This window comes from Peromyscus leucopus, chromosome 1 (assembly GCF_004664715.2).
Source record: "Peromyscus leucopus breed LL Stock chromosome 1, UCI_PerLeu_2.1, whole genome shotgun sequence".
Classification (NCBI taxonomy): domain Eukaryota; kingdom Metazoa; phylum Chordata; class Mammalia; order Rodentia; family Cricetidae; genus Peromyscus; species Peromyscus leucopus.
In genome coordinates, this window is record NC_051063.1 from 153,779,389 (window position 1) to 153,806,371 (window position 26,983).

Sequence of the window (26,983 nt, forward strand, 5' to 3'; positions counted from 1 at the left end):
TGTTAGGCATTAGACCTGTTAAACAATAGGACTGTCAAATGAGGGATGACCAGTCTTAATGCATAGAATTGCGATACTCATGAGAATTAGATAAAAAAAAAGATTATGTAATCTCCCTGCAATGTGACATGGCATGTAAAAACTACTTATTAACTTGAAGTCATCTTCCCCAAGTGGCTAGGAGCAATCTTCAGATAACTGTGACACCCAGTCCTTTCCAGAAAAACCACTGCCTCCTCCCAAATTGTTGGCTGCTTCCTTAGTTCCAATTTTGGCCATAAGGCCAAAGGATGCCTATATGGAGATGTGAGTCAAAAAAGCAGCCGAGGCAAGGCTCGGGGTGACAGGGAGTGATGGACCAGCCGTCCCTTTGGGGTGTGGTTGCAAAGTCTCCCACCCATCCTGAGGGAGGATGGAGTAAGGTGAGGGATATGGACAGCATGGGGCTTAGACGCTTGGCCGTAAGCCTCCAGAGGACTAAGTTTTCTCTTTTTCTCCCCGGTGGATTAGAAAACTCACCATTCCTAGGGACATACACCTCTCTCTGCCTGCTGCTCTCTGCCCCATTTTTTACATACCACCCCTGTAAGCTGCCCATATTAGTCTGTGTCAAAGCGTTGCAGGGAGCCCTAACTAAGAAAGGGAGGCTGTAGGGGACAGCAGAGGTAAGAGGATGTGGATACATGCAGTCCCAGTCACTGGCCCGCTTCTCGATCTGCTCTGAGGAAAGGCTTGCTGATATGCCGAGCGACAGCACAGCCCCACACCGAAGCCTGGCTGGGCTCACAAGTGTGAAAACTGAACACCAGCTGAGCTAAGGTGACGCCAAGCTAGACTGACTAAGTCCTGTGTCATCAAGTGTAAAATGCAAATTGTGACAGACTGTAATAAACATTTTACTTAAAAAAAAAAAGATTGTGTGTGTGTGTGTGTGTGTGTGTGTGTGTGTGTGTGTGTGTGTAGCCATGGGAAACACACAGCTGGTAAACACTTGGCAAGATGGTGGAAGCTGGGATGTGAGCCAGGGCGTTTCAGCCTTCATCGTGTTGGGTTGTTGCTGCCATTGTTTGTGGTGCTAGGTAAGGAACCAAGGCATGGTGCTAGGCGAGCATCCCGCCACTGAGCTATGTCCCTAGTCCCTATTCTAACGTTCTAAAAACAATACATTCATAGATTATTCGCACAGTTCAGCTAGAAATACATTGTCACTCTTGAGACTAAGCATCAAAGTCATCGCTTAAGCTTTGATCTCCAGAGAGAACCCTTGTTGCGGTTTCTAGAGAGCTAGAGGACTCAGGCAAATCCTCTGCCTCTGAGTTCCAGTTTCCCCATCACTGAAAAGACAGATTCAAATCCCATCCCACATGTTATAAGGGAAACAGGAGGCAGTGCTGACAAAGTTGGTTGCCCAGCAGGCACCGCTCACTCACAAGTTGGGGTTGAAGGTGTCCCAGGAAGTCACAGCCCAGCTAGTCTCCACAGACTTGCCAGTCAAATGAGCCCCAAGGCCAGGCTAGCAGCTCTGCGGCCAGTCAGCTGGGTCCTGGCTTAGCACAGAGAAGGGAGGTCTGGGTTCCCTGGTTACACTTGCATCTTCCAGGATGAGGGAGGGGGGTCTGTCCTGGACCACTCCGGGTATTCTGGGATTGGGTGTGTGCTTCTGGGACATGAGCAGTGAGCATGTGAAGCTGCTGGGAGGTTTTGTGACAAGTGAAAGGGTCTGGGGTGGTTTTCTCTCCTCTCCTTTCTTAGAACTGAGAGGACAAAGCTTCCCTTCTCAGTGAAAAGCAGCAGACCAGGACCAGCAAGGCGGGCAATCATGCAATGCAAATAAAGGCCGCTTTTGAAGGCAGTGAAGGCAGGCCTACTGAATTAAATTAACATGGCCCATAAATACAGAGGTTAAAAAAATGGGAAGCCAAGTGTTCACAGGCTTTTGTCCAGAGCAGAAATAATCACAGGACAATGGTCTATTTTGTTTGGATTACAGGCCCATGATATCACATTAGCCTGAGCCTGGCAATATTTATGTCAAGAACTGCTGTTTGTGAAACCCTGTTGTCCCAATTTATCCCTGTGGGGAATCCCTCAAAGCAAAGCAGGCTGGCCTGGGGAAACCTCTGCCCCATGCTGATCAGCCACGGAGAAGAAAGGCCCAAAGCCTTGCAAGAAGGACAGAAAGTTGTAGTCCAGAGATGGTAGGAGGCACATGGGTGAAATTCAGCCCTAAAACAGAATGGCTCTTCAAGAGGCAGGCTGCCACATCTGTCTGGCCTGCTTCTCTTGAGAAATAAAAAGGCTAGCTGCATTCAGTGAGTGTGCTCGCATAGAGTGAGCCAAGAGGAGGCTGCCCCTTCCAAAGGCATGCCTGTTAGCCTGGGTCTGGTCTGGACACTCCAGATTGCTGCCAGTTGCTGCCTCCATTAAGAGTATAACGCTCTACTGCTGTTGTTTACTTTGTGGCCAAAAAGTACCACCACACACACAGCACTTATAATGGAAGCTCTAAGCTGGGGCATCTAGAGGCCTGCCCTGCCCACCAACTTCTCCCTTCCCTCCCTTCCCCTCCTCTCCCCTCTGCTTAGTCCGCCACTCTCTCCTCTTCTTCCCTCTCCTTCGCTTTCCCTCCCTCTCTCTTCTATTCCCCTTCCTTCTCCTTCCCTTCTTTCTCTTTGTTCTCTGCTTCCCTTTCTGTCAGCCTGTAGGTCTCCAGGTATGTGTTCCTATCAGTATCCATGTGTCCAGTGACTAGCTTCTGCAGGCCTGCATATGGGTCTCATTACTTCATCAACAGATCTGAGTTAACATCCCTCCCTGCTTACCACTTTGGGCCCCACTCCCCAGTGTCCTTATCTGTGAAAAGGAAATACAACATTCCCCCCAAGCTACATCCCAAGTGACCATAGCTCTGCAGGACGTGTTAGCTACAGTGAACTTAATAGGAAAGCCTCTTTTCCTGGGCCACTAAGGTTCTATGGCTGCTATATAAGGAATCTGGGGTCACAGTCAAGTTCCTGCCTAGCATGAAGCACCAGTGCCCAGGCTGCCTCTCCCAGTCCTTACCCCTGGGTCAGGACATCTTGTCAGCCCCGGCAGGACCAGTGGCTGCTACCTTTCCATCTCATTTCTTTCTTTCACCCTCTTTTTGGCTTTACCTCAAGCCCCTCTGTGAAATCAGGGGGTGCTTGAAGAAGAGAGAGACCATCCCCTCCCATCATGTTGCATTCTTGGCCATCTTTTGTTTTCAAACTAGGTCATAAGGCGATCGATATAGCTGGTCTTGGGATACAATGGAATGGTCACCTTGGAGGAAAATATCAAAGGACATCCTGAGGCTAGCCAGGTGCTCAGACCCAATCCGTACTGGCCAGGGGGCACCAATGAGAGCATTACTGTGAGGTCGCTTATGTTCATGGCCCTTTGTGTCTGGCCTACTCTTCTGTCTCCTCCAGTGCTTCTTGGTTGCACACCACCAAAGCCTTCTAGAGGGCCCGGGGCTACATCCACTTCCCTTACATTATTTATTATATCTTACACATTCAAACGGTTGATCAAGAGGAATTTGTTGAGTGGGGCTGCTGCCCACTGAGGGATGGAGCCCACCTTCCAGTCATATAAATAATAAAATGCCCATCTCATGGCAGAACAGAAGCTTGAACTTCACAGTCAAGACAGGAAATGGTTTACGTGGCCTTGGCCATGTCAGTTCACTCCAAGTCTGTTTCCTCATCTATGACACCAACAGCATACTTTGAAATTCCCTTCTTTGGAATCCCCATTATAGGGTCTGACACCTAGTGGCTCCAGGAAAACTTTTTTCATGTGGTGCCTGAAGGTCAGTCTGGGCTTCTCTTTGAGTCCGTCACCTCAGGACATCTCCCGGCTATTTCCCAGGCAAGGGGAAGCCAGGACTGTACACCTGCACCTTCCTTATGAGAACCCAGAAGCTCAGAGAGCCTGAGGGTCTTGCCTGACATTATCTAACTAAGGCAAGAACTAAGGTTGAGATTTTGAGCCTGGGCTTTTCTGCCATGTGCAGCCTTCAGCACATTGGTGCCTTTCCTGTTCCAGGGTTTTGCCAAGCTGTAACCACGAGTCAGTACCAGCACCAGACAGCAAGCATCAGGACTAGTTCAGCACTGATCTCTCTAAGCAAGGATCCTTCCTAGAAGGTGTCCTAGACCATCCCAAACGCTGGAGAACCCTGAAGGGCAATCTTCTATGTGTCATTAGGAAAAAGCAAAATCAGAAGAAGTCTAGGGTCAATTAGAGAATGTGAGGGGAGAAGGGTGGAGGAAACTGAGCAAGCATACTCCATATTCACAAGGCCAAGGGGAGCCCTGGATACTCAGGGTAAGCGGGCAGGCAGACCTATAGCTACAATGGCTGATGGAGAGTATATATGTGTCTGTGTGTGCATACACATGTGCCTTGGTGTGCACTGATCGGTCTGAGGACAACCTCACATGTCAGTCCTCATCTTGCACCTTGCCTGAGGTGAAGTCCGTTGTTTGGGCTGCTGTGCTCTATACACCTGGCTAGTTGGTCCATGAACTTCTGGGGATCCTCCTGTCTCCACCTCTGTAGGAGCATTGAGATTGCAGTGCATGCTACCATAGCTAGCTGTACCTAGCTCTGAGAATTCTAACCCAGTTCTTATGCTTGTGCAATGAGCTCTTCACCCATGGAGCCATGTCCTCAGCCCCAGTGGAGAGTTTTTAATGTAAATGACACTAGGGGGAAGGGCCAGTCCGGGACAATGTCAAAGCAATGTGCAGAGCGTTCCAGCCCAGAGTTTGATCCAGAAAACAATGAGAGACTTGCAGAGACAATGGAAGAGGGGCATATAATCTCATTAATCAGCTTATCAAATATCAGGTCAGTCTATGGACACTCACTGAGTGCTTGCACTTTAAGTAGGGAACAAAGATAAGGACAAGGAGGCACTGCTCAATCAAGTCTTGGCCCATCAAGACAAAGGGCTTTGATTTTGCCCTTGACCCTAACTCCTATGGCCATATGTGCATGGACGTGTCTGTGTGTACGTGCTTCTCCCAAGCTCTTACCTTCTGCAACCTCCAGAGATGTTACCAGCTTTTCTCCCCTGTCTCAAGACTAGTGCCCCTTTCTTGTTAGGCCACAAATTCTGAGGCAAATGCAATGTCTACTTTAGAAACGAGAATTTCCTGTAATGAGGTAATTAAAAAGGAGGCTTGCCGGGCATCGCAGAGATGATTTTCATTCACAGAACAGGTGCACATTCTCAGCATGCCTTTAGGTTGCCAAGATCTCAGCTCTTGGAGCCAGGGTGGACGTTTACACCAGGTCACCCAGGCTGGCTGGCAGCTGGGGCTGAGTCTGGGGGATGATTGAGAGTTGAGCCACAATTTATTTGGGGACCCAGTCACTGTGTCAGGCATCATTACCCCAAAAGAAGGAAGGTTAAAAAAACTTTGATGGCAGAAAGGTTAGGAGATAAACTCTGATGGGAAGTTAATGATGAGAATCTAGATGCTCTGATAGAGGCTCTGCCAGGGAGCTCTCCTGTGATATCAGGAGATAGGCCTTTCCACGCTTCAGACTCAAGCCGTGAATGACCTTTGGGAGATTGCTCCTGCTAAGCATTTAAGGGATGTAAGACGGCTGGGCAATAATGTAAATGAAAACCAATCTGCTCCCAATAGGCATGAGTAGCTATTGTGTACTGCAGGCCAAAGGCTGTGCTCTGTACCTTATGTGTGTTCTTTCAATAAACTGTTACATTTGACCCTCACCACTCAGGAAAGTGACAGCACTATGCTGGGAACTGTGACATGGCTTACATTGTCCACCCAAGGATTGACTCACCGACTGTTTGGGCTGGAGTTTGGACCTGTACTCCTTCCTGCTTTGCTGAATAGTCTGTGTGCTGGTCTCCCACAGAAGGGAAGGCTGTGGTCAGGGTGGGTGTGGTCTAGGGCAAAGACTGGCAAACTATGGCCAACTCACTGTTCCTTTAAATAAAGCTTTATTGGAAGGCGGGCAATTTACATAATATCCATGGCTGCCTTTGTACTACAACAATAGAGTATGCAAAAGACAGATAGCCTGCCAAGTCAAACTCTTTCCTATCTGGCCCTAGACAGGACAAGGTGTCCTGTCCCACATGGTGGTGCATGCCTGTAATCTCAGCCTTTGGGAGGCTAAGACAGGAGGATTAAGAGTTTGGGTCCAGCCTGAGCAAGGCTGTGTCTCCGAAAGAACAAAGGAAGGCTGCTGATTCTGATCCAAGGAAACCCAAGGTTAAGTGAGTAAGCTGGTTTCTCCCCTGCGTGACTTCTCAGAGGCTTTAAGTCACCCCATGCATTGTCAAGCTCTAGAGAAGGAGATGATGCAGTCTGCCTCCTGACCTACTAAATAAGGGCTTCCCTTTTTCTTGAGGCATCCTCAAGACAAGTGGGACATTGCTCAAGGAGACAAATTTAGAGAGGAAAGGTGATGAGCCAAAGGATGCAAAGCTTTAGTGTGGCTGACAAGGACCAGATAGGGACCCTGTGGAGCTTTACAAGGCAGTGCTGAGCAGTGCACCTCTGCTGTCTCCAGCCAGAGTAGCTGGCAGGTGCATCCTGGGCAGCCCCCACAGCCCTGGCTTTATTCAGCCGCCTGTTTACAATGGTGTTCAACAACCCTGTCCTTACGTGCTGTGTGTTCCTCAGGTCCAAGAAGAGAAGGGAAAAATCATGATACTAATAACGAGTGTCAGTCTTCATCAGCGTCATCCGACATTATGAGAATTGAATCTCCACCTTTCACCGCACACATTAAACAAGGGGCTTTATCTCTTCCCGCAGAACTGATTTGCCATAATTCCCTCCTTTGGCCCTTGTCATGTAAATCATGGCATTTCTCCCCTACTGGCTGCAGGAGCTCAGATAAGAAGAGAGAGAGTCCAGCCGCCCAGACCTGCAGCTGCTCTGTGCTTTGTCTGTCTGTCTTTCCTCTCTGGAGCTCCTTCTTGGGCTGCTCACTATGCGATTGTGCCTTCTGCAGGTGGATTAGGGATGAGAGAGGGCAGAGCAGATGGCCTTCGTGGGACCTCAGCCACAGGGCCTGCAGCAGCTGCAGTCTGCACAGATGACTATTGAGAGACTCGCAGGGGACAAATCAGATCACTGCCACCCTAGTATACCCCCACAGTACCCCGGGGGAATCTCTAGATGCCCCTGGCATCTGTGCTAGACGGACAGGAGCAGAGGTAGCCATGGACTGCTACAAGATCCAAGGACCAGGGGACTGCCTGGGGCTGTAGAGGAGAGGGCTTCTAAACTGTGGGTTGAAGACCAGCCCAAAGGCTCTGCAAGAAGGAGCAAACTCTTGGTTAGAGCCATCCCTGACACATAAATGTTGCTCAGTGAGACCACGTATGGCCATGACATCACTGCTCTGTAAATGCCATAGTCACCATGTAACTGTCTCCTACCAATTATGTGAGCAGAGCTAAGACGTTCTGGAAACAGAAAGATGGGATTCAGTCCTAACTAGAACTGGATAGAGTATCTCATCTATCAGAAACTCTTTCGGAACCCCATCTCTAACCTATGAGATGGGGTTAGAGTCACATGCCGGAGGCTAACATGAAGACTGAATGCTGTAATCCAGGTGAGATCTCTAGAGCAGACCCAGAATATGGTAAATCATCTGTTACATGTGACTTTCATGCATCACCCTTAGCATGTCCCATGGTGACGCTATCACAAAGCACCTGGAAAATACATAGGAGGTCTGTCTTGAGTGGGAAATCCTTGATGGATCCCATGGAACTGAGTACTGACTGTGTCTATTTGTGATTTTAAATGTATTATCCATCTATAGAAAGTCTGCCCCATATAAGAACTAAGCCCAGAATGATACATTTGTTATAATCAAATTACATTTTCCCAGTAATCTGGGAAGACAAGCTTCATTGTTCTTCCCATTTCACAGACGGAAAACTGAACCCAACTCCATGGAGCTTGGGAAACACAGATCTTCGCTCCAGGGTCAACTCCAAGATCAAGATCCCTGTAACACGAATTGTTAGAAGGTCTTATTAATAAAACCAAACCTGAAGCCAGGTATCGGGGTGAATGCTGAAAGATCAGAGAAACAGAATCAGCCACAGCTAACCTCACCTCGCCAATTCCTCAGCTGATCTTGTTTCCTCAGACTGGAAGCTTCTGTGTCCTCATCGAAATGGATCTCAGCTGAACTGCTGCTCAAAAGTCTGAAAGCTTAACCAGGCTGGTTCCTGGTCCTTATGCCTTATATACCTTGCTGCTTCCTGCCATCACTTCCTGGGATTAAAGGCGTGTGTCACCATGCCTGGCTGTTTCCAGTGTGGCTTTTGGAATGCTAGGATTAAAGGTGTGTGTGCCACCATTTTCTGGCCTCTATATCTAGTGGCTGTTTTGTTCTCTGACCCCAGATAAGTTTATTAGGGTACACAATATATTGGGGAACACAATATCACTACAGATCCCTCTAGGCCCTCTGCCACACCTGTGTTCAGCTGCCAATCCTGCCCTAAACTAAGGACACCTGCTGAATCATCCCCCAGTGCTAAGGCCTCCCCAGAAAACTCAACTCTCCTGGACCATAATGAGCATCTTTGGAATGCCAGATTATTGTTTCCCATGGGTTGGGGAGCTGCAGTTTTTCTGCAAAAGAGCCAGAGCCAAAACAATACTTGGGAACACATGGAAGTGGAGGCTGCATGTTGATAGTGGTGGATGGGAAAGCTGAGCCTCTGGGGAGTTAGTATGAGCCATGCTGTCCCCTCAACTTTGCCCTCCCCTAAAGGCTTTGCAAGTTACGGATATAGGAATGGACTGAGCAAGGTCTCCAGAGGACAAGAGGTCAGCCTGACTGGGCAAAGTGGGCAGTGATGGGGAGGGCCACCAGAATAATGGTAGCACACCTTGGTACTGTCACAGGGAGTGAGCAGATAGTCTGTCTTTGAGGCAGGTGAGATATATTGCAGAGCCAGCACCCCACCCCCACCCCGTTATAGTAAGCTGGGGAGGTCAGGGTTGGCAGGCAAGTGTGTATGTGCGTGGGAGTGGATGGCGAGCCACTGAGGAGGGAGGCTGAGGAAGCTAGCCTTTCTCTGCTCACTGCCTGGCCTCCCAGTCCTTCCCTAAATCAAACATCAGCTGTGACGTCCGTGCCAAGCTTGCCAGACTTTATGCAAAGTCCATAAGCCAGCTCTCGATCACTGGGAGTCTCAATGCAAGGTCACAGGAAAGAGGGTGCCAAGAGTGGGCTTGGTTATCAGAAGCAAAGGCAAAGCACATGGAGGTGTTGTTCAGCCAGAGTACACGCCAAGGCCTCCCAACCTCAAAGACTCAATTTTCCTTCAGTAGAGCCCGTCTGAGTCAACCCGTCTAGAATGTCACAGGCCTTGTGGGCTGAGTGTCACACCCTTGCTGAAATTCAGCCTCCTGGAGTCTTTCTGTGGTGGTCTCTGTAAACTTTCCCATGAGCCACTTCACCAGGGAAAGCTGTTTTCATCTGTGTTTTTCTGGTCTAGTTGAGATAATTTATCTAAGTTGGGGTTCACGCAAAACTTCCCCACCTGTTCTTGGGTGTCACTTTATCGTTCCGTGTCTCAGATCACCCTCCTGTAAAGCAGAAAGAGGTAATAACCACCTTCCCAGTAGTTGGGAAATGCATTTTTGGCCCATCCCAGTGAGCACCCGGCTCCAAGCTTAGACAGGAGCCTGATCTTACTACATACAGTTCGTCACTGAGCGAGTTTCGGCACCCCTCTGTGCTTCTTCCTGCCTCTGTATGAGGACAGTGCTATGAGGACTAAGTGAGTTGACTTCTGTGATGTGTGATGTGGCCCTGGCTCTGCACCCAGTGTGTGCTACATAAGTACCATGTGCGGTATCAGTATAGAGAAGGCATTCAATATGGTAGCTCTCTCTCCCTACATCCAAGCTTCTGTCTCCCCATAGAGACTGAGCAACAGAACCTGAGAAAGCAGCCTCCTCCCCTGGTGCATAGGAGCCTTCCTGGGGTGTTCTGATGAGCTCTCTCTCTCTCTCTCTCTCTCTCTCTCTCTCTCTCTCTCTCTCTCTGTGTGTGTGTGTGTGTGTGTGTGTGTGTGTGTTTCTGTTTCTGTTTTTTGTTTTTTCAAGACAGGGTTTCTTTGTGTAACAGCTCTGACTGTCCTGTAACTCACTTTGTAGACCAGGCTGGCTTCCAGGTTGGCTTCACATACTCAGAGATCCACCTGCTTCTGCTGCCTGAGTGCTGGGATTAAAGATGTGCACCACCCCCGCCCCCCAGCTCTGATGTATTTTCTAACCCATGGCTTTTTGAAAGCCTCTGACTCCCCAAGAATGTTTCCTGCTTTGATAGTTTCTTCCCTTTTCCATGATTAGAAAAGCTTCACCCTTAGGTTCACACAGAGATGAGCTTTCAGCCATCCTTAATCATGGGAAGTAATTGCATGCATTTTCAGACCAAAAAGGTGAGCCAGTCACCTGAACTTGTGACCTGATTCCCTTTCAGAACATCTTGGCCAACCTCACCGTGTTCTCGTCCACCAAGCATCATTTGGGTGAAAGGTCTCCTAAGGACACCTTTTGCTCAGTGAGATGTTGAACCCAGAGGTCTGTGAGTCTGAAGCTCTGAGCAGCACCGAGGCCAGGGTCAGCAGATGCTGAAAGGAAAGGAGAGCAGGGTTGCATCTTCTGAACTAGATGTGATCAGCATCCACCAGAGGCCATGGAATCCTAGCTCATACTGCAGAGCTGAGCTCAGACACTACCTGGTGGCTCCAGGCTCCCTGGACCACACACACCTACCTGGTGGCTCCCTCAGAGAACAGGACAGCTGTACCCAGCTCACTGTCCTGTCCACACACAATCCCACTCATGTGCTTAAATCACCCTTTCCCCTACCTCCGTTTCTGCACTATCAGACAAGGATATTCTCTCCAAAAGCGGACGCTCACAGGCCTTAGGGAATTAGAAACCTTTGGTTTGAACCCTGCCTTTTTGGCTTGATTCTCTAAGCAATTTCTCCATGTTGTGGTGTCTTTTTCTATAAAGAGAGGATCATTAGGCCAAGTCAAGAAAAGTAGGATTAGATCCAAATGAGAAAATACAGACATAAGCAACAGACATGAAAACTACATCCTTCTTGTCCTAGTGAGCAAACAAAACAACAGATTCCTTCATTTGTCCAACTAGTTCATCCCCACGTTTATCCCACTATTTTCTTCATCTCTCCATCTTCCTACCTGTGCATTGCCTCACTCAGATGCTGCTGGAGCAAGCCAAGGTCTTCGCTCTCCGCAAGCTGAGAATCTGAGTCCAGCAAATTCACCAAACTGCTGGAGGTTTCATCCCTTGGGTGACAGCTGTGTTATTAAGGCGGCTTCCCTAAGGTTTGCCCTCCCTCACAGCGAGGCGCCACCATTAAACCATTAGTTTAACCTCTCGTCATGTTCAAGTATGATTTGTTGAAATAAATCCAGTCAGCATCTGTCTGTGGCTCATTCCTTTCACGTGAGCCACACGGCCAGCCGCCTGGCTCTTGTCTCCTCTGGATTGCTTACTTCTTAGGGGGCAGAGCCAGCACCTTCAGCAGCCTCAGCTGGGGAGGGTGCTGCATGCAGGAGTGCTAACCTCATGTAATTGGCCAGAAGAGTGAGCAGCTAATGACACAGAACCTCTGTGAAGGTAAGTAAAAGGCCAGGGATGCGCGGCTGAAGCGAAGCAGAGGCTGCAGTAATGAAGATGAAGAGCCTAGGAGGTACGAGACTGTTGCTGCCCGCATTGTTTAAAGGAGCTAGTTAGTGTCATCAACTGTAATGACCTCATGCCAGGGCAAAAGTCAGAGGGCATAAGGAGTTGGTGTGTGTGATGGATGCTGACACAGAGGTTTCATGAATCATTTCTAAGATGTGAGCTCTGCCTGGCACATAGGAGACATGTAAACACCAGATGAATCAGAGAATAAATGCAATCTGGTGCTGTGGAATGCACAGGGTTCTGGTGTGAGATCGATGGAGCTTGGCATCTTGAGACCAGAAATGCACACAGCTGAGTCCTGCTGGGCCTTCACTTTGTCGTACATTAGCTAGGGCTGTGCATTATGCTTACTGCTGGGCAGAGGGCTACTGTGTGCAGTGGATGCCCCATATGACTTGCTGATGTCTCCTTAGCACTTGACCAAATCTGCCCCTTTGGAGGAGAATAGCCCATAAGCACTCATTGGAGACATCCTGTTAGAAGCAGTTCCTGCACAAGGTGGGGGATGGTTCACTCCATGTCCTCTGGATGAGATTCAGGTATTCAGCAGGTGCTTAACCAAATGTCCACAGAAGATGCTCTGGTTTCTTATGTTTACTTTTCTGTACTAGGTTAGCTGTCGCCATAACCCTATTATACACACACACACACACACACACACACACACACACACACACAGCACCTATATTCATAAATATACTCTCACACACATGTGTACGTACAATCACATGCACCCACATTCTCACACACTCATTCTCACTGTCAGCACCTTCAGCCACTGCATTGCATTTACCCCCACTTAAAGATTCACTTGGTCCTAAGTCTGGCCAAGTGACATGTTTTTTAGCCAGTGGTGTTTCAGGAGGCGCGATTCACACTAGAGGCTTAAAAAAGGTCTTGCACATTCCAACTCACCTCGCTGCTGCTGCCCACAGCCACAGGAAAATGCCAAGCTAGTGTGGTGGACAGAGAGAGGCTAGCGAAGGATAACCAGTCACCTGGTTATCTTCCCACTGGTCAAGCATGAGCAGAGCCCCTGAAAGCTCCACCCAGCCAAGCCTATCCTAACTGCATAGTTACAGGTATGTGAGCAAAGGAAATACCCGTTGCTTTCAGCTGCAGGCTTTAGGGCAGTTTGTTCCATGGGATTCTTACGACAAGGAACTGCTGATACATCAGCTACAATTACTGTCTGGGATGAAGCTTGAAAAGATGAGGCACTTTTCCTCATTTCTGCTTTTCTTCTTCCTTGTGATCACATAAAGTATACGTGAAGTGTGTATGTGTGTGTTGAGATCAAGCAGGCATTAATTGCTTAAATGTTAGTTAAGAATCGTGACCCAGGACTGGAGAGCCACCTCAGTCAGTAAAGTGGTTGATGATTCCCAGAAGCCATGTCAAAAGCCAGGAGCAAGTGCCGTGCACCTGTCTTTCTAGTGCTGGGGATGCCGAGGCAGGCAGAATTCTGGGGCTCTTGACAAGCTCCTTTTACTCAATCAATGACCTCTAAGTTCAGTAAGAAACTCTGTCTCAAAAAATGAGATGGGGTGGGATAGAAAACACTGTCCATCTCTGGCCTTGTGCACACCCTCACCTTGCCCCGCCCTCCACACACACACAGAATTGTGATTGTGACCTGGAAAGTCCTGGCCGCCCCTGCTGGGCTGTCTTTTGTGCAGGTGGGCTTCTATGACAGTTCTACCCAAGGTGCATGTTAGGGTTTGCTGGAAGCCGCTGACGCTTGGTCTGACCCACTCTGGTCCTCCCAGTGAGGTGGCTCACAGGAAAGGCAGACAAGGCATGTTCATTTCCTGTCTACTGCGAGAAATTGCCTCAGACTTGGAGCTTAAAATGACGTAAATAGCACCATGGGGATGTGTAGGTCACAGGTCTGATGAACATCATGAGCTGAAATCCGGGTGTGAGGAAAGAAGGTCTCTTTCTGGAGGCTGTGGGACCAATTTATTTCTCAGTCATCTTCAGCTTCCAAGGGCTGCCTATCTGCCTCAAGTCATGACCCTGCTGTGGCCTTCATATTTGTGCCCCTCCCAATTCGTATATGGAAACCTGGTACCCAATGTGGTGGAGTTAGCAAGTTATGAGTATGCTATGAGTGTTCCCTATCATGAATGAGATCATGACCTTATAAAGAGTCTCCAGAGAACGGCTCTGTCCCTTCCACTAAGATAAATGTGGCATGAAGCCACCATCTCTCAAGGGGCTACAAGTCCTTTAGACTCTCCAGAGTCCAGAATAGTAAGCAACAGATTTCTGTTGTCTACAAATCCCCTGGTCTAAGGTATCTTGTTACACAAACAAAAACCTTCCTTCTTCTGTCTTCAAAGCTGGCAAAGTGGCATCTCTCTGGTCACAGCTCTCTGCCAACTACAATCTGCAAGCTGTGTGTGTGTGTGTGTGTGTGTGTGTGTGTGTGTGTGTATTTGTGCATGTATGTGTGTACATGTGTATATGTGTATATATATGTGTATATATGTGCATGTGTATATGTGTATGCATACGTGTGTATATGTGCATATGTGTGTGTACATATGTATGTGTGTGAGTGTGGTGTGTATGTGGGGGGCACGTGTATGTGTTTTTGTGTGTTGCACATGGATATGTTTCATCATGTGCTTGGGGGCCAGGGTCAACCTTGTGTGTGGTTCTTCATGAGCCATCACTTTGTCCTTTTTGTGGCTGGCTAGTCAGCCCAGAGATCTGCTGGTGTTGATCTCCCCACCGATGGGATTCCAAGTGCATATTGCCTTGCCCAGCATTTTTATATATGGGTTCTGGAGCTCAAATCCAGCTCCTCAGATTTGCATGGCAGAGCACTTTATTGAATGATCCCTCTCCCCAGCCCTGGAATCAGCAATGTTTCTTTACTTCTGAGGCATCATACAATTAGATTTGGCTCACTGGGATAAACCAGTATATCATACCTATCTCAAGGTCATTAATCTTAATTACATTTGAAAAGTCTCTTCTGTTTGTCCCCAGTTCCGTTGGGTGGGGTGAGACATCTTCATGAGAACATTTTTTTTTTTGCCCCAAAGGGTCATGTATATTTCCAATAACCCCTCTAGTGGGGATACAAGAGGCTACTCCCCTTTCTTCTTAGGGCCCCCTGCCTCCATCTATCCCAGTGAAGCGCACTTCACTGTGTATAAAATCTCAGTGTGGAGCTCAGCAGAAAGGACTTCTCCACATTCCCTAAACAGATACCGCAGCAGAGTTGCATTTGAATATGTTGAAACTAAGACGTTTTAGACTCCTATGAAATCAAGTTCTTGTTAGCGGCAGACAAGTTTCTGATTGAAATGGTCCAGAGGGCGTGTCCCCCAGCACGCGCTGCTTCCTCATCTCTCTTGGTGGAGAGCGCAGATCCTGGAGGAGAAATGGATTTATTTTATGGTGGATTCGCAGCCACAGAAATTGCTTCATGCAAATGAAGCTAGGCAGTGTGACTTCATGAATAAGAAATGAGCTGATGCCTCTTCTCCCCACAGGCAATGTCGCACACTGGGAAATTAATTGTGGCATGCTTTGGGTGGCCCTGGCTGCTCTGTGTAGGGATTCAGCAGACGAAAGTGATGATTTCCTTCACCAAATTGGATAGGAGGCATTTATGTCCTTTTCAGCTTTACTGTGTATTATAAGTGACCCATGGGTGGCTCTCCACTCTCCGAGGAGCTTATGGGACCTTTTCAGACTTAAGAGTTCATGGCAGAAGCCACATGTAACACTGAGCCTCACATTGAAGCCAGAGCCTTAGGACCCAAAATGCCTAGGTTCAAATCCCTGTGTTTCTCTTCTCTAGCTGTATGGCTTTGGGAATATTCTTACTAAGTTTTCCTACTTATAAATTAGATACTATTATAGCAGCTACTTTGTTGGGTTGTTAAGAGGATTGAATCTAGCCATGGAGCACTTAGATTAGAGTCTAAGAGCTCTTCTGACCCCAGGCAATGGCTGGAAGGGCCAGATCATGTCACTGAAGTTAGAATGGAAATTAATGGGGCTAGAAAGCAAGCTCGACTGATAGAGTATTTGTCTACCATGCACAAAGCCCCGGGTTCCATCCTCAGCACTGGGTATAGTGATGTATGTCTGTAATTCCAGTACTCATGAGATGGAGGCAGGAGGACCAGGAATTTAGGGTCATCCTCAGCTACATAGTAAATACAAGGCATCCTGGGCTACATGAAACCCCATGCCACCCCCTGAAAATAATTAAGATTAATAGCTGTCTCTGCTGATGGTTACAAGTTTTCTTAAGTGTTGAAAAAAAAAAAAAAAAAAAAAAGCTAAACTAAGTCGTGGATCCCAGACGCACTGCTCAGCTGTCTGGACAAGTTATTTCCTTTGTTTTAATGATTTCCTTGTCTGTTGCAAGTGGTGACAATTGCTTAATAGCAATTTTATTACATAAGAAGGAGGCACCCTACCCTAAGGTATTTATTGCTTAAAATAACCACCATTTGAGAGTTAGCTTAGCAATGTCTACTGCTCTTGCAGAGGACCTGGGTTCCATTCTCAGTACCCACACTGAGCAGTTTACAATTGAAACCCCAGCTCTAGGGAATCTGTCACCCTCTTCTGGCTTTTTTTAGGGGGTACAGTAAACTTTATTGATGGTATTCAAGAGAGTAGGGCTCTCTAAGCACAGCCTGTTATTCTGAGGGTCTGGGATGGAAACTGTGAGGGAGATGCTCAGTGTTGGGGGCTGAGATGGGACAGGAACTGCTCAGCAGCTGAGGGCCTCTCTCTTGTTGTCCTTGCTTGGGTGGGTGGGTGGTCCAGGGAGGGCTTCTTACTCCTTGGAGGCCACGTAGGCCATGAGGTCCACCACCCTGTTGCTGTAGCCGTATTCATTGTCATACCAGGAAATGAGCTTCACAAAGTTGTCATTGAGAGCAATGCCAGCCCCAGCATCAAAGATGGAAGAGTGGGGGTCACTGTTAAAGTCGCAGGGGACAACCTGGTCCTCAGTGTAGCCCAGGATGCCCTTTAGTGGGCCCTCCGATGCCTGCTTCACCACCTTCTTGATGTCATCCTACTTGGCAGGTTTCTGCAGACGGCATGTCAGATCCACGACAGACACATTAGGGGTAGGAACACAGAAAGCCTTGCCTGTGAGCTTCCTGTTCAGCCCTGGGATGACCTTGCCCACAGCCTTGGCAGCATCGGTGGATGCAGTGATGATGTTCCGGGCAGCCCATAGCCATCACACCACAGCTTCCCAGAGGGGCCATGCTTCTGGGTGGCAGTGATGGCATGGAAGTGGTCATGAGTCCTTCCACAATGCCAAAGTTGTCATGGATGACCTTGGCCAGAGGGGTTAAGCAGTTGGTGCAGGAAGCATTGCTGACAATCTTGAGTGAATTATGGTACTTCTCATGGTTCACACCCATCACAAACATGGAGACATCAGCAGAAGGGGCGAAGATGATGGCCCTTTTGGCCCCAATCTTCAAGTAGGCTCCAGCCTTCTCCATAGTGGTGAAGACACCAGTAGACTCCACAGCATACTCAGCACCAGCATCACCCCATTTGATGGTGATGGCCTTCCTGTTGATGATGAGCTTCCTGTTCTCAGCCTTGACTGTACCGTTGAACTTGCCATGGATAGAGTCATACTGGAACATGCAGACCATGTAGTTGAGGTCAATGAAGGGATCATTGATGGCAACAATTTCAATTTTGCCAGACTGGAAGGCAGACCTGGTAACCAGGAGTTCAATTGTGCCAAATCTGTTCACTCTGACCTTCACCACCGTGTCTCAGGAATGAGGCTGGCACTGCATGAAAAGATGTGGCTGTCTCTGGGACAGGGAGGAGCAGAGAGCCCCTCTTCTGGCTTCTGTGGACACATGCACTCCCATGCACATGCTCATACCACATGTACATGATTTAAATATATATATATGTATATATGTATATATATATATATATATATATATATATCCCCTACTTTATTTATTTGTTTGTTTGTTCATTTTTGGGTTTTCAAGACAGGGTTTCTCTGTATAGTGGTCCTGACTGTCCTGGAACTCGCTTCATAGACAATTATGTTTTATTATAACTCTCAACCTTGTATGTCAGAATCTCAAGCTCAAGCAAGGCTCAGCAGAATGAATCATAGGTATTGCCTAAGGTCAGTCATGGAGTTCAACTGGTGGTGAGTTCTGGGTTTATTCACATGTAACTTTCCTTGGCTCCTGATGGTGACATGTAAGAGCTGTCAAGGGTTCAATTCTGTTACATAATAGAAACATGGAGCTTACCTGCCAAAGGTTCCAAGCTGTAGAAGAGCAATAAACCACATGCTCCTTCAAGACAGCTATAGAAAGACGGAATCCTGCCCTTGTAAAGAAGCTAGCTTCCCATCTAATCATATTCACATCCCAGAGGAATCACCCTTTTTTGGAAGGGTCCAAAGTGAATGACTGATCTATGCCATCTGTAGGTTATCCTTGAAGGATAAGAGTTCTTGAAGTTTTGATTTCTGGGGCAGATCTTTTATATTTTGTTTTCTTTACCCAAGGTCTGGGAAGGAGGAGTGAATAGCAGAGCTTTGTAACCAACCAACATGGTGTGGAGCTGAGGGGAAGCCCATCTTTACCATAGTCCTTCCCTCTACGTGAAAGAAGGGGAAAGCAAACCAACCTTTCAGCAACTACTCAGTGTGGAGTCAACGAAGCCTCTTGTGCACATGGTCTCATTAAACCCCATGCCTGCCTTGAGAGATGCATTACTTAAATTTCTTAAATAGGACCCTAAGGTTTGAAAGGGTTAAGCTTCTTGCCCTAGTCTGTAGATCAAACATGGCAAAGTTCAGGGTTTGTATCCATGTCTGTCTAGTCTCAAAACCCAGCCTCTGACTGGCCCCCATTCTAGCTCCCCTGGTGGGCATACACTAGGCAAGCTGGACCTCCTTTGGTTGTGGTTGACTAAAGCACATTAGAACAGGCTAGGCAACTGGGGACATTCTATGGAAGGATACTGGGTTAGCACATAGAGGAACTAAACCTCAGCTGGGCAGAACAGTCCCTGAGCTTGGGGACAGAAAGCAGACACCATGTTGCTTTCACAGTGTAAAAGCTTTCAGTCTTGGGTCTTCAGACTCCTACTTACCCCTGTCTTTGTGGTGATGGGCCTTTTTTCATGCTGAAAATATCTTTATCCACTTAACAGAAATCATGGCATTGCCCACTCCCAATATTTCTTACTTAGCCATGCATAAATTGGGGTGGGGGCAGGGAAGCAGGATGTCATAGAGAGTGATGGGTGTGAGCCAAGCACAGGAACAGCCTGGACTTAGGAAACAGCATCAGTTCCAGTAGAGTGCAGAGCTGGGGCCTAGCAGCCATTTAACACAGAGCAGCCACTGTCTACAGGGAGAGCCTCCGCTTGATTCTGGTGACATTGGCATAACTACATTTCTTAGGGATGTCTTAGCAACTTTTCACTTGGCTGCAACAAAATATCTGACAAAAGGAATTTAAGGAAGGAAGAGTTTATTTTGTCTTGGGATCTAAGAAGGGATACAGTCCGCCATGGCAGAGGAGACGCAGTAGCAGACACCAGATCATCCTGTATCAGTAATCAGCAGGCAGGAAGTTGAATTGGTCTGTAGATCCTCAAGTCCCTTCTTCCAGCAAGGCTCCACCTCTTAGAGGTTTCACAATCTTCCAAAACAGTACCACCAGCTGGGGACCCAGTATTAGAATGTGTGAACCTGTGGGAGACCACAATTGGGAAAGAGCATTGAATTTTGAACTGGCGTATTGGGTGACTTAGCAGTGCTCTGAGGGAGAAGAGAAGGAAAGGTGATGTGGCCTAAGAAGCAGAGGCATACATATCTCTCCACTGCCCTCTTCTCACTCAGGACTGGGCATGAATTGTGGGGCTCACTTCAAGGTGGACATGCAAAGCCCCTTGTTCAAACATCATTAACAATTTCAAGATGGTGCCAGTGAGAACTAAATTCAGCCTTTTGTGGCACAAGGCCCAGGTGATCGTTGACACAGGTCATGTGACTGTAAGGCCAGCCTGGCTCCTCACTGACACACTGACGAGAGAAGCAGATGGGGCCAGTGTGGGATATTCTCTCTGGCGTGAACTCTCCCTCACTGGACCCAGCTCACTGAGTTCTTTGACACATCTTTGAACCCCAGCAACTCATCATCAGGAAGTCTATGGGTGTATAATATTGCAGTTAAGTGTACCTATCGAGCTTGTGTGTATATATAAATGTTTCCCGTTGACTGGAGTCTGTAGTTACTGGAGTGTTGCCATGGAGATTGGCAGGGCCAGCTGTTGTCTCATTTTCCCCCAAAGAATTGTATGCTAATGAAGGTCCCCTGGAGAGTTCTCCAGGGGCAAGATGAGCTACTGAAAAATCTGCAAACCAACCACAGGTAGTGGATGCCAAGCTCATGTTTGTCATTAATAACATGGTTTTAGGGGATTTTGCTGAGAAGTGGATAATTGGGGATAGGAATCTAGAAGTAGGCTCCTTCGAAGAGAAAGACTGAATCCTCACTCAAACACTGAAGAGCCGTGTTGTTAAATTTTTGAGAGCCTGTTTCCTCATTTAAAAAAATGAGGATTGCTAGCTACCTCAGATTCATGGGAGCTTAGACATAAAGTATGTGGAAGGCTTGGCTGAGTTTCTGGATCAGGCGTGTGGGTATGACAGAGTCATAAAAATACTGCTGATATTAAAGACATAAGCACCATTAAGCTCCCAGGCTTCACCCAGGGCCCTACATGTATGTGCATTGGGCCATCTAATCCTTAGACCAACCCACCAGTGAGGAAACTGTTGTCCTCATTTTATAAACAGGACACAGAGTTCAAGAGAGTTGCCTGAGGTCACCCAGCTAAGAGAGGACAATGTCTAGATTAGATTCCGAATCAGGCAACCTGTCTCTGGAGCTCGTAACTGTCATGCCCAGAGCTCCTGAGAGGAAGATTAGCAGTGATGCAGAGCCCAAGAGACACAGCCTACTGGACTTCCCAATGGCTCTGGAAGCTCCATCCACAATGAAACAACCAACAGATTCCCCCTGCCAGAGCGCTGGGGCAAGCTGGAGGGGCAGGAGTTTTATTTAACAGGCAATACGGATGGGGCTGTTCAAGGGCCAGAGGTCTCATTAAAGCCCATCCCACGGACTCCCCTGAAGTTGCAGTAACTTCTACCTTCATCCGATCTGTGGACTGGAATCAGGATCTGTAAACATAGCTTGGGATTAGGGTCTGTATGTCTAGCCTGACTCATTTGCTACTTACTGCAATGGTCCTCCCCCCCCCCCCCCCCCCCGGGCTCTGGGACCACTTACCTTGTCCTCCTGTGAACTAAACAGCTGCAACACATAGGTGCAAAAGCACAATACCAACTCCTTTGACTTCTCATTAATCCTATCTCGTTCCTCAAATATGGCAAGCAGCTTGTCCTCACGGCCTTTGCAAATGGCACCCTTCTGCCCGGGTTGCAAGTCTGCATCCTTACTCTGAGCTCCATGCATCACTGGCCAAATTCTCGATCCTTCTGAGTGTAAATGCTCCTTTTTCAGGGAAATCATCCTGCCCACCCCATCCTGGGGGTTAAGTCTGCCTGTTATCAACTCCTACAGACACCTGTCTGCTGGGCTTTAAATGAACTTGTTGTGAACATAGTGAATGTTTTATTCACTCTTGCGTCATCAATGCCTCAATGGCTGGCTGAATTTGTTGAATAAATGAATGAGAAAGGACCTACTCAGCCCCAGCCTGTGCGATGGGGAGCCCAGGCCCTCTGTGGCCTTCCCAGCTTCTTCAGTGTTTGGTAGGGAGTTGTGGTCCCACTAAGTGTTCAGGAGAGCACCAACAAAACAAAAGGATTGCCTGTTGTGGGAAGGATGCAGGGATAGGGTGACTAAACAGTTGGAGTGTTTCAGGCCTAGGATCTCACACGAAGTTCTCAGTAAATGGCCACTGGAAACATGTGACAATGGAGAAAAACAAGAGTCAGGGTGGACAGAGGTGCAGGCCTGTTCCTTACCTCGGGTATCCACGTCTGCTCTGTCAGTGGGAGGGGGCAAGTGGTTCAGACAACCTTGAGGTCTCTTCCAACTTGGTCATCCTCCTTTTGAGATTTGGACTCCTGTTCATTTGCGCATGTGCGTGCCTGCCTGCCAGTGCTCAGAATCCCCTTGGACGGAAACTATATCATTAGCTGAGGTTGCAGTCTCAGGCTCCTAGACCAAGTACCTGCCCCTGGGTACTGTAAATATCAAGGAGTTTGGGTTCCAAGGTCCTGTCCCACGCACCTGGGGGAGGCTGCGCCATCTTGTTCGGCCGCTGTGCCATTCCACGGAAAAGGTTAGGAGGGTACTGGAGGCAAATGTACCTTCTGGGTGGCTGAGCCAGGCTGTCTTCCCAGGGCTGGTTGGGGTATTTATTCAACTCACTATCAGCAGATGTTTTTCCAAGGCAGAGGCAGGGGCTGTGATAAATGATAACACAGTCAGCAGCCACAGGCGAGATGGGAGATAATCGGCAGGCCCACCTCCCTTTGCTGCCTCTCTGTATTTCATCTGTGATTCCCCCGAAGCCTCGGCGTCACTGCGCCTAAAACTCAAAGGCAGAAATGGAATTTCATTCCAGGCACCAGGCAATGGGGTCACTGACATTTGCTGGGATTGCTTTAATCTTGCCTGAAACATCCAACAAGAAAGAAATGTGGTAAGCTAGGTCTTGCAGGCAGACACCCTGGGGAATGGGTCCCTGGTCTTTCCTCATGCTGGGTCTCACCCTTCTCCCGAACATTTGCATTCTACAGGAGGAGCTACACCAGAATGATTTCACATTTTCAAAAAACTTTTTTTTTGGGAGAGGGGGGTGCTGCTCTGGGAATGGATCCCAGGGCTTCATGTGCTTTAGGCAAGCATCCTACCTCTGAGCTGTGTCCCAGCTCTCAAGGCTTTAACTTCTGCGGTTGCAATCTGTTGGAGGAAAATGGAAAGCAGGAGGCTAGTTTGTATGTCAGAGAAATAACAGAATGGGGAGCAGGCAAGGAGAGAAAGCAAGAGGAAGATAGCCAGCCGTGTTGGTGATCAGGAAGGTTCCAGGAAAGCTTCTCAGGGATGGCAGGGTGGCTCTATGGATCTATGTGTTTCCACTGCTCAGGGATGGCAGGGTGTCTCTATGGTTCTGTGTCTCCACTGCTTAGGGATGGCAGAGTAGCTCTATGGTTCTGTTCCCCACTGCTCAGGGATGGCAGGGGTGGCTCTATGCTTCTATATTTCCCTCCAAGCATGAACTCATTCCTCCTCAGCTACACCTTGAACTTGACATTATTTTATGCCTATTATAAGCATGGGGAAACTGAGGCACAGAGAGGTGTTTGTGCCTGACTGACACCAGTGCTTTTCAGAGAGTCTTTGCACCCCTCTCTGACAACAGTCAATAATATTTTTAAGGCCACAATGGTATACACACCTATAATTCTAACACAGGAGATGGTAGCAGGAAAGCCAGAAGTTCAAGGTCATACTCAACCACACAATGAATTTGAAGCCAGCTTGGAATCCATGTGACCCTGTCTCAAAGTAACAATGATGACATCACTAAGATTCCTCACAGTAGCTGAAGCATCAATGTTCGTCCAGTATGTGACTCACGGTGCCACCAACTGTTTTCATCATAAATTGATCAGAGAAAGAGACTGATGAACAGGAGGGTTGACTCTGTTAGTGGTGGCCTAACAGAGCCAGCCCGTCACTGAGGACCATCTCCACCCACTAGTTATCAAGTGACAATCCAGGTACCTCAGAGTACATCACGTGGCAGTGAGACACTCTAGATGGCATCGTGCCCAGCCCAGGGTCGATTGGTTTGCTATTTTGTCAGGGACTGTGGGGAGGGACAACGTCCCTCTGGAGATTTATGGTGGTGTCCCTTCAGCTCTGGAGTACCCATGGCAAGATGCTGAGCTAGAGCTGAGCAGAGGGAGGGCTTCAGGTTAGTGCGGTAGGAAGAGGAGCTTTTCACTGTTTGATAGACTCAAAAGAGCTAGGGTTCTAAGGCGTTAGCCACACGTGGCTGTGTGTTGGCAGTGGGTTCACACGTCTCCCTCCACTGAACCCCATGCAAGGCAAGGAGGAGGACTTCCTGGAGGGATCTTAGTTTGTAGCTGAGAAACAGCTCCACAAGGGTTTAGAGACTTGCGGAGGTCCCACAGCAAGGAATCGGCAAAGCCACCCTGGCCTCCATGCCTGTGGGTTCTGTTGGTCTAGGGTTTTCAATAGAGAGTGTCCAGGAGACTCGGGGAGAAATCAGATTGGTGCAGATGAGGAGGCAGCAGCACTATAGACCTGCGTCCTCATCCAGCTGCCCAGGCATCCCAGCTGCTCCACGGCCCCCATGGACAGATGCCGAAACCAGACTCTGGGAGTGCTGTGGAAGTCCAGCAGGCCGGCCTGTGGAAACAGAAATATGGCAAGGTGCCTGGACTTGGGGAGCAGAGAGGAGTAAAGGCCTGCGAGTGCTCAGGGTATAGATCGGGGAAGAGTGGGTAATAAATATATTCTAAAATTGATCATGGCCATGGCTACAGACCTCTGAAAATAAAACTAACATTGAATCATATACCTTACATAGAACTGCCTGAGAATTGTGCAACATAAAGCCGATAATATCGTTTTTAATGCAAGGTGGTCCTGGGAGGACCGCTGGCTGGGCAGGAAGAGCCTGGCCCTGCAGCTTCCCAGTCAACAAAGCCTTCGAAAGTCAATGCTGTTTCCTTCTCAACAGGGTGGCTGCTGTTCCTTGCCAGGTTCTGTCTCCCGTTCTGTGCAGGCCTGGCACGTGGCACTGGAGGGAAACTCTATCACCAGGGCACCACTGCCCTCTGTCACTTAGCTCTGGGCTTCTTGACGGTGACTCCACTGGTCCTCCTCACCACCATGGATCCTCTGGAGCTGTACAATCCCTCCCTAACCTCGAGCCCTGCCATCTGGCCAGACACCAGCCTTTTGATTCTGACCCAGGGTGCTTTGCACATTAAGCCCAGACTGAAAAACAAAATCTGGTCCAAAGACCACTTGCCAAGTAGGAATGGACGTAGCCAGTAACAACATATTCTGGAGTCTGTGGCCAGAACTGTGCACACCACCTCTGCCTAATGCCTTTTGTACCCCAGCCCGGTCAATAACGTTGTATCACCTGGGCAGATTCCAAAGGAAATAGACAAATTGTTTGCCTCTCCATCAGCAAGCCACTCTGCTCCCTGGAGAGCTCTGTCCCCACAAGGTTCTACTGGGAGCCTGGGGTGCCCTTCCCAAGGGATGGAGAGGGGAAAGTGCCCTGTCTGCCAAGAGGAGGCTGTGGGCTCCATGGGAAACAGCCTGCTCTAATGCTAGTTGTTGGTGGAACCAAGGCTGTCAGCTTCCTCCCAAAGTGGGGAGACAGCATGAGAATGAGGCTGGAATGTGCTGTCCCCTGGGCAAGGGGGTACAGTTGGAGCTACAGAGGTGCCTACTCTGAGCAGCCTGGTGCCAGAGCAGAGAGGGGAGAAAGGGTGAGACTTGGTTGGGGAGCCAAGGGGAAGGGAAGGCATCCCGGCCTGTGGGAGGCTGAAATCACTGCCTATCCTCACATTTTACTTTAGGAAGCCTGGCTAGTTCCAATGGGGCAATGCAGCTCCTCTGAATTGATAGACAGCTCGGAGGTAGGTGGAAGCCACGCCTGTGTTTCTCCCTTTGCCAGGAAATGAAACACAAAGTCTGCTAGTCATGCCTGGGCTTCCTGGTTCTCCATGTTGAAGATAATTATCCAGTTGTGTGCCTTGGGACCAATGTCCCAAGTTCACACAGTCCTTTATTAGCTGCCACCAAGCTTCTGCCACACTGAGGAGCTTGGTAGCTAGATACAGGTGCCGCAACCCCAGGACAATGGCACCCACAATAAGTGGGAAAAGCCTGGCGTCCATGAGAAGAGAAAGAGTCCCTTCACTTGCCTTGTAACAGGTGACAGTTTTGCTTGAAAACCCAAAGGAGCGCAGAAAGGACCATGAAGAGTTCCACTCACACTGCCACCTGGGTGGGGGCCAAAGAGGCGAAGGGCAGGCCATGTGATTTCTGAGGGTGCTCCTACAGACGGCGAATGACAAGTGTGCTAACCACATGCTTTTACAGGGAAGGTGAGACTCGGTTCTGCCGTGGCAAACAACCCGGCTGTCACTGTCACCGACTTCCCCCGTGACTTTCGCACCTCCTTCCACTCTGTCATGTCGTCCGTGGTGTCATGTCAGAAGGAGCGCTATTCTCACAGAGGAGGCTGAGACCAGAGAGGGTCTTAGAGCCCGAGAAGTGTGTGACAGCTGGAATCATGTCAGGGTGGTTATTTATGTGGAGCGCTTGTGCCCCTAGGGAAGGCCTGCTGGTTGCCCAGTCCCAGAGTGGTGGCACCCTGGGTGGCAGCCATGCTGGTCTCATTGTCTCCTCCACCACAGGGTCTCCGCAGACAAGACAAGCTGGTGCTCCAGCTCTGGGAGCAGCATGGGACCCTGTGACTAAAGGCAGTCTGGATACGTGGTCTAGATACCCCTTGTCCGATTTGCATATGACTTGGTAGGTCGGGGTTTATGTTTGCTCACCAATTAATGTGGGTTAGTCGAGTGTCCCAAGAGATATATTGAGGTCCCAATCCCTGCTGCTTCAGGCTAGACCTCACCCGGGTACAGGGGTATCGCAACTGTCATCTTTTCACAAGACAGCCAGCCCTGCTTCTAGCCACCTAGCATGGGGCACCTCATTGACACACATCTCAGGAGTGAACACAAGCCTCTTCCTAATCTCAGCTTGGCCTGTATTTTTCCTGAAAGCACTGTGACCTAGCACAGGGGTCTAGACTCTGTTGGGCCCGGCTCTACACTAGTCAGGGTTGAGTTTACCTTCGGAGGGCCTGGAGCAAGAAACGGCTCATTTCTCCATTTTCAGGTGTGCCGTGGGACCTCAGCAGGAGAGCAACACACTTCATCTATAGCGTAACCAACGTTTTCTCATCCGACCCTCTCAACAGTTGATAGTTCTTTGCTGCCCCTTTCCGCTGGACTTAGTTTTTCAGGCATCGTAAAGATCAACTGCCACCTCGGATCTGCCATATACATCCTCAGGAGGCCCTAAGCGGTGCCATCCCACCAAGAAACTGGC

General features: G+C 48.7%; 1 pseudogene; it reads right to left on the reverse strand.

Annotated features, from left to right (window-relative positions):
• Nucleotides 1-16,575: 16,575 nt before the first annotated feature.
• On the reverse strand, nucleotides 16,576-21,316 carry LOC114700503 (annotated as a pseudogene).
• Nucleotides 21,317-26,983: the final 5,667 nt, after the last annotated feature.